We start from the raw sequence: 8,560 nt of genomic DNA, 5'->3' as shown, positions 1-8,560 counted from the left end.
AAGATGAAAAAGGATAAGTTAAGCTCTTCTAGATGGATTTGGAGACTGTAATCAAAATTACTCAAAATAAAAGGATGGCTAATTATCTCATTAGTAAAATTATGAACCAAAGATGCAATTTAAAAATAAGATAAATACGTGTTCCCAGTTAGGCATCACACATTTAGGATAAAGAAAAGTTTCATGTCTGCCTGAAGAGCAACATAGGGGAGCCCAGGTTTTTACATATGATGCCCAGAGATGGCACGTTTGATAATATGTGTTTTTAGAAGAATAATCTATATCCATTTGCTATTTTGCCATGCTGTATATAGCAAAGCCCTACATAGGAACAAATTCTATTCCAAGAGCTCATTGTAAGTTCAGTTTGTTCACAGTTCCAACAAAGTAAGCCTAGGTACTCAGCTTAGGCCACTGGCTATATAGTACTTACTTACTATAACAGGTTTATAATGCTTTTCACACAAATAACACATAAAAAACAAACACAAGAAATAAAACATTTTTAATCTTATAGTACAATACCTTGAAATTATAGTAGTACAGTATGACAGCTGGTATAAATAGGCCAGCATCAAGCAATTGGCAAGAAGAGCTACTGACTGAGGAGGGAGAGGAGGTGGGAGATGGCAGGCGTGAAGTGTCGTCAGCAATAGGAGATGGAGGGTAAGCTGAAATTTCACTCATGCCTGATGTTGATGGCATGGGTTCTCATCCTTGCTGGATGGATGTGTGCTGTGTGTGTGTATCTGTGCTGCGCTGTGTTCAGTCATAGCCATGTCCAACTCTTTGCGTCTCCACAGAGTGTAGCCCACCAGGCTTCTGTGTCCATGGAATTTTCCAGGCAAGAATACTGGAGTTGGCTGCCATTTCCTACTCCAGGGGGTCTTCCTGACCTTCTTGAAAAAATGATCCAGTCATGCCTGGGTAGTAACTCTTTTTCCTTGTCATAGATGACATCCTGGGCATACAATAAAGATACTGTACTCATGTACAATACTGTGTGAAAGTGAAAGTGAAGTCGCTCAGTTGTGTCCGACTCTTTGCGACCCCGTGGACTGTAGCCCACCAGGCTCCTCTGTCCATGGGATTCTCCAAGCAAGAATACTGGAGTGGGTTGCCTTCAAGGAAATGCCTTCTCCAGGGGATCTTCCCAACCCAGGGATCGAACCCAGGTCTCCTGCATTGCAGGCAGATGCTTTAACCTCTGAGCCACCTGGGAAGCCCCAATACTGTATAGAATACACAAAATACAACAACTTGTAGAGGATGCGTGTATGTGACACTGTATGCCAGACACGTGAACTAACTTATGTGATTGGACATAGATATATAGCCTTGCATCTTTGAAAGTTTGCAACTTGAATTCGTAGGTAGGAGACTTAGTGTATCTAGTTTATCAGTTCCAAACAATCTGAAGGTATGAAAATAATCATTTATGGAACAGAAAAATACTTACAAATGTCAGTTCATCTACTTTCATTTCTTAAGAGAATATTCATTTATACTGTTGTACTTAGGGAAATATACATATTTATTATACTGTAATTTATTTATAGTATTTATTATATTATACTATAATTTAATTTAATTTATTTGATAAATAATAAATAAACAATAATATTAAATAAATAAATTAATGTATGGTTTATTTAATTTATTAATTTATTATACTGTAAATATTGTATACACATGTAATATTTATTATTACATGTATATGTAAATAAATATACATATTTATTTATACTGTTGTACTTAGAGAAAGATAAGACTCCATAAATTAAAGTGTCAATTAGAAAACTCTGACTGTTCTGCAAAATCGCTATAACCAGTGAACATATCTCTCCAGCTGGGCCCAAGCAATCCATTTTTATTGAGTAAAAATACCCAGTTACTGCATTTCCTTAAGAAATGCCACCTGAGTCAAAATAATTCTTGTGATAGCAGGACAAGATTTTCTTTTAAAGAATATTATTTTTAAATGGGAGGGGGTTAACTAATTATCTTGCTTCGAAGTATGAGAATGTGGTCATAAAGGAAAAGGTATGGGTTTGGTGAATTTTGACTTTGGCTGCTAAGGAAACACAATCTAGAGAAAGACCAGAGGCCGTGGGAGTGTCGGCCACTTTCAGCAGTAACAGTGGGGAGGCATCCCAGGAAAATCAGCCTTGGCCTCATAGGTAACCTCAGACTCCTGCTTTGCAGGAGGAACACTTGTCTCCCACAACCACTCATCTTATACGAGTTACACGGGCCTTTTTCACATCTTATAGCCTTGTGAAGGTCACTGCAAAGCTAATGGCAGGCAGAGATTTGGGTTCTGTCAGTCACAGCAAAGGGAGGGAGGAAAAAAGGCACAGATTCAGAAAAAAATGACAAGTCTTGGTCTCAGTGGCTCGTTTTCAGCTTCCTGACAGGTTTGACTCGAAAACAAAACAAAAAAACAAAGAAGAAAATCCCCCCAAAACTGCCTTGAACAAGAACATGTAGAAAGCTTATCAAGGGAAGAAAAGGCCCCACTTCATGTTAGAATGCTGTGTACCAGTGGCCATGGAAAGACATGGAAAAACTTTTACCTGCTCTGTAGGTAGGAGGAAGTGAGGCAAGCGAATGCTTTGGCTGGCAAATTCATATTCCTCTTTCATAGAGAAAGATTCAGTGTTCTTCGTTTATGTTAATCTGAGAACAGAAGGCCATCCCAAGAGGAGCTTACAGTCAGAATCGTGGGTGCCTTGCTACTCCTGCAAGTAATCCTCCTGATGAAAGCTTCAAGAGGAGGCGCTGCACGCGCCCTGCCCTAGTGTATCCAATAACCACAACTGGCGGACTAGAGGGAAAAAAAGAAGCAGATAAAGAACAAGCAAGGGTTCCCTGCAGGGCGCAGATGAGGACACAGGACAGTGATGGATGGTGGCAGAGCACACAACCTCCCTGGCAGGGTGCTCAGACGGGACTATAGCAATCGCATCACTGTGACAGCTTCTGGGCCCCAGACCCACACGGCCAGCACTGGCCTCCTAAGTGGCTTTTGCACCCTTCTTGTTCTGTTTTCTGCAGAGTCCTCCCAGCTCACCATCTCCTGGGTCTTCATTAAACATATAGTGCAATGGTTCCTGAGTGCAGTGGTTCCCAAGGGGTCTGGAACTGCCCCATAGGAGATGTTCTGGAAATTTGTGGGGGGTGCTTTTGATTGTCAAAATAACTATAGGAGAGGAGTACCCGTGGCTCAGACAGGAAAGAATCCTCCTGCAATGCAAGAGACGTGGGTTCGATCCCCAGGTCAGGAAGATCCCCTGGAAGAGGGCATGTCAACCCACTCAAGTATTCTTGCCTGGAAAATTCCATGGACAGAGAAGGCTGGCAGGCTACAGTCCATGGCATCCCAAAGAGTCAGACACGACTGAGCGGTTAACACTTTCACTTTTACTGCATACGTTTAGTGGGCAGGGCTGAGGAGGCTGCATGTCCTGTAATGAATAAGCATCGCCAAACAGCAAGGAATCAGCCTCCCAGCCGCATCCTTCATGGCTTTTAAACGACCCACTGTGCATCACATATATGAATGCCATCTCATTTGCAGCCTAGAACTTCTTCCATTTTACATGTATAACTGCAGAAGATTTGTTTGCACTTTGCACAATTTTATTAGGCTCTGAATTCTCTAGTTGACTATGGGAAGATGGTCCTTAGCTTTGTTGGAGACTTTACCAAGAGTAGTCACTGTTTCAGGATGTCAGTTCATGACCGTAAATGCTGCTCTGATTGTTGCAGACCCCAGCACATTAAGTTCTCTGGGGTCACCTGCCTGGGTAGCTGCCACAGGCATGGGGATTAGGTCTGGATTCCTACGCAGTTGTTCACAAGCATTTACATATTAAAATAAAGACTATTTTAAGTGTCTTTTATTTCTCTTTTATATTATAACTTGACATTCTAGGTTTTAAAGAAATATCATGTGTAAGTAGATTGTATTACCTATGAAAGTCATGACTGGACAGGAAAGTATATTAACAAAATGTTTTGAAGGGGATCACAAGGGCTGTTAGGGTTGAGAACCTCTGCTATAATGAGCTGGGGTGTCTAAAAGTTAGCGATTTTTCATTTACTGACTCAAGTATGCTCCTCCTATCCTCAATAAATGCTAAGGAGGAAAGAATGTGGGGAAGCAAAAAGATTATCACCCACAGAGAAAAGGCCCTGAAGAAGCTTCCCTAGTTCCAGGACCCCCTACAGCAGTCTTACTTAGCATTTTTTCCCCCCTGTCTGGGGCCTGATTTAACTAGCATCTGCTGTCTTATCTACTAGAATCTTCCCTACCCTCTCCCTGTTCACTAGTGATCATCTGTTATCTCTCTTTATTCCATTATGCAGTTTTGGCTAAGTTCATTTAAAGTTCTCAACCTGGTATCCAAATTCTTGGAAGTGTGATTCTGTATTTACCTCTATTAGAAGAAAACACGTTTATATTTAACCCAAAGACAAAATATTCATAAATTCTAACTGTCCCTATTTGGAAAAGAGACTTGCAGATTATTCAATTTCTTCAACATTAGGGGCACAATTTTTTTTCTGGCTGATTAACTGCCCTCACTTTTTTTTTTTTTTTTTTTTTGGCTATAGCACGTGAGATCTTAGTTTCCCCACCAGGGCACCCGTGCCCTCTGCATTGGAAACACAGAGTTTTAACCACTGAACCATCAGGGAAGTCCCCGATTAACCACTTTGTTAGGGTCCTGATATGATTTACTTTAGACCTAAGATATAGATGTGCCCTAAGAATCTCTTTGGGCTTCCCAAGAGGCGTTAGTGATAAAGAACCCTCTGGCCAATGCAGGAGACACAAGAGATATTCAGGTTTGATTCCTGAGTCAGGAAGATTTCCCTGGAGGAGGGCATGGCAACCTACTCCAGTATTCTTGCCTGGAGAATCCCATGGACAGAGGAGTCTGGTGGGCTACAGTCCATAGGGTCGCAAAGAGTTGCACACAACTGGAGGGACTTAGTGTGCATGCGTGCAAGATCCTCTTTATAGTGCCTCAGACTTTCTAATTTAAAACCAGTAGATCATTTCTCAGGCATATCCAGGATCTGACCAATTCTGAAACAAGAACATTTCCAAAATCAAAATATTTCCAAATTTTAAAGAGCTTACATCTGAAACAGCATAATCAGAAAAAGATTCAAAAGATTCAGTTCAAACCCCAAAGCTATTTTTTCTTATATAGAATAAAGAGTGGGTTATGTAGCATATATTTGCAGAGTACCATTTTGCAGAATAACAGTTTCCCATAAGAATATCAGCTGTGCATCCAGAGCAGTGATACAGCTAGGACGTCCCCAACACATGTCTACATGTTGGGATTTAGACCCTGACTTCACCAACCAGCCCTCAGAAATCCAGAAGCTCAAGTGTCAGCAAACACAAGCAGAATACAGACTCAGTCCTAGGTTTTGAAATGACATGATCTTTAAAATGGGTGGCTATAAAAACTATCCTTTGTTTAGATACATATTTGGTTTAGACTCTGAGATTAATCTTCAATCATAATTACATTTTAAAATATAAGAAATAAAACACCAAGGAACCAAGTCAAGGTCGGGAAGGCAGTTAACCTACCCCTATACCTCTGAAATCAAGCAAACACACCAGGTGGGAAACCCCAAGGCAGACAGACATTTTGTTTACATATAATGGAAGAAAATCTCGGGCAAATTAAGAAAGAGAATATTTTGGAATTTTTTTTAGAAGTGATTAAGTACTTGTCTTCAACACGCGGGCTTTCAGGTGGCACTAATGGTAAAGAACCTTCCAGCCAAGAGACGTAAGAGATGTGGGTTCGATCCCTGAGTTGGGAAGATCCGCTGGAGGAGGGCACAGCAACCCACTCCAGTATTCCTGCCTGGAGAATCCCATGGACAGTGGAGCCTGGTGGGCTACAGTCCATAAAGTCGGACACAACTGAAGTGTGGGACACTGAACTGGGAAGCCCCTCCTCTCCACTGGTTCTGGGCCTGAGCATCCCTCCCTTGACTGTCTAAGGAGCCCACGGAACTGGCCAAGCTGTGATTCTAGGCAGGCCCCGGGTGCTGTGGCAGGAGTATACAGGATTATTTAAGTACTCTGCTGCTGTCTAGTTTCATAGTGTGTTGATAATCGGAGGTGGGGAGGTGGAGGAAGAGGGGCAGGAACGAGGGAGGAAACAGAGACAAAGAGAAAAGGCTTACGCAGGCCAGCCACTCTTACTCATCTAAGGAGTGCACCATGCACTCTCCCCTTTACATAACTAGACCCATGATTTATCTACATGTCAATTTTGAACACAGTCCAAGTTGCTTTCTGGCAAGGCCTAATTTGAAATATTGTTCAGGCTAGTGGAGTTTCTAAAATGTACATCAGTACTTGTAAAGCACTAAAACATTAGACTATTTAAAAATAATTATCTCACTATTCTCGATTTTTTTATTTACATGACAAACATCTTTCTGTGACTGGACAGTGGAATGGCTATAAAAACATGATTCTATTTATAAGTGGAATATATGTATATTATTGTTGTTGTTGTTTAGTCACTAAATTTGTCCAACTCTTTATGATCCCATTGACTGTAGCCCACCAGGCTCCTCTGTCCTTGGAATTTCCCAGGCAAGAATATTGAAGTGGGTTGCCTTTTCTTTCTCCAGGGGTCTTCCTGACCCAGGGATCAAACCCCATCTCCTGCTTGGCAGGCAAATTCTTTACCACTGAGCCACCTGGGAAGCCCAAATATATGTATATAATATGTAGTATATATAATACATATAATATACTATGAGAACATGTATTATAATTACATAATATAAACATATCACCTTGTTTTGCTAAGCATAATAGACATATTATGTCTATAGATAACATAATGTTATCTGTATATTTATATACCTATATATTCCACTTATAATTAAGTCATCTTCTTATCAATTATATCCTCATGCAAACCTGCATTCATCATTTCTCCAGTGTAAGTTTCATGTGTATTTCCTTGCTCTCGCTCTCTCAGAAAGGTTGCTTGCCTTGCCAATAGCTGACAGACCCAGTGCTTGGCAAGTGCTGGGAGATTCTATTAACCCTAGAGGATTTCATTCTAGATGATACATGGGATTTATTGTCATGGAGTTTAGTAATAGCAGTTAGTAGTAGCAACAGCAACAGCATTTCAGATTGAGGTATCTGCTTCAAATTATTATAACCTCTTTGGTTTACTTGCCTTTCAAAATTCAGGTATATGGCTGCAAAGTCTAGAGTAGGTGATGAAAATAAATAAATAAATAAATAAAGTAGATGATGCTGTGAGTGAGGCATCATTGTTAATTTTGAGGCAGATCCTGAGTCATTTCATCAAGTTTTACAGAGAATACAAAGTAAGACAGCATGTTCAAACCCAATTAGCCAGTCAAATGTAAGCATTGTCCAGAAAATAAATTTTAAACTTCTCAGATAAAAATTAACTAACATTGAATCATGCAACTTACTGTTATGACTTGTATATTTAAGGCAGCAGCACAAATTTTACATTAAGATGGCAATAACCAAAGTGACTGAAGGGAACAGATAAGAAAATGGGAAATATAGGGGTTGCAAACCCAAATGCTTGCAGGGTTAGGCAGGAAATGGCAATGAGGACAGGTTGGTAAAAGGCACTGTGATGTGACAAGGACATGTGCCTCTCCTGATAACATCCCACAATGTACAAACACACACTGACTCCCAATATATCCCCAGATAAAATATGTGTCTGAGGTTTGCCTCAAAGTAACCCAGAGCAAACCAGGAAGAGATAGAGGGGAGGGAGAATTATAGATGAAACAAGATGAGCTTTAAGTTGATAGTTCTTGAGGCTGGTGATGGGTCCCTAGACTTCATTTTACTATTCTCCTTATTCCTGCATAGATTCAAATATTTTCACAAATAAAAGATAAAAACCATTTTCAAATACCCCCCAGAAAAAGTCCCTAAGGTTGCAGGCAGATTCTTTCCCAGCTAAGCCACAAGGGAAGCCCAAGAATACTGGAGTGGGTAGCCTATTCCTTCTCCAGGGTATTGATCCTGGAATTGAACTGGGGTCTCCTGCATTGCAGGTGGATTCTTTTCCAACTGAGCTATCAGGGAAGCCCATTGCTAATTTTGAGTCTCGATTATAATTGAAAAAACACTTAACAGCGACTTTAGCATCTAGTACTTGATCACAAGAATAAAAGCAAATAGTAAATTCCCTGCTGCCATTAATGAGTGTCCCAAAGCCAGGAGAATCCTATGAGGTATGTATGGGTGGCTTCGTTTTTATGTTTTAGTATTTATTCATAATTACATATCAAATTCAAAGAGTGGGAGAACTTAGCCCTAAAATGTAATGTTTAGGTACTCCCAGATGCGTGCATGCACGCACACGCACACACACACACACACTCCTACTCACATCTCACTTATGCAGCAACATCAAGCAGATGCTGAGATGCTCTGATCAATGAATTACTTTTTAGCAGGTGAATAGCTTTTTACTGTTCTCTTAGTATGAGAGTTGCA

General features: G+C 40.5%; 1 non-coding gene across 1 annotated transcript; it reads right to left on the bottom strand.

Moving 5' to 3' along the window:
- Nucleotides 1-1,150: 1,150 nt before the first annotated feature.
- Nucleotides 1,151-1,222, bottom strand: TRNAC-GCA (transfer RNA cysteine (anticodon GCA)). Its single transcript has one exon. It is a non-coding gene; the product is annotated as a tRNA-Cys (tRNA).
- Between the last annotated feature and the right edge of the window lie 7,338 nt (nt 1,223-8,560).

The sequence above is a fragment of the Budorcas taxicolor genome, chromosome 2, assembly GCF_023091745.1.
Source record: "Budorcas taxicolor isolate Tak-1 chromosome 2, Takin1.1, whole genome shotgun sequence".
Taxonomy (NCBI): domain Eukaryota; kingdom Metazoa; phylum Chordata; class Mammalia; order Artiodactyla; family Bovidae; genus Budorcas; species Budorcas taxicolor.
This window is presented reverse-complemented; position numbering and strand designations above follow the sequence as displayed.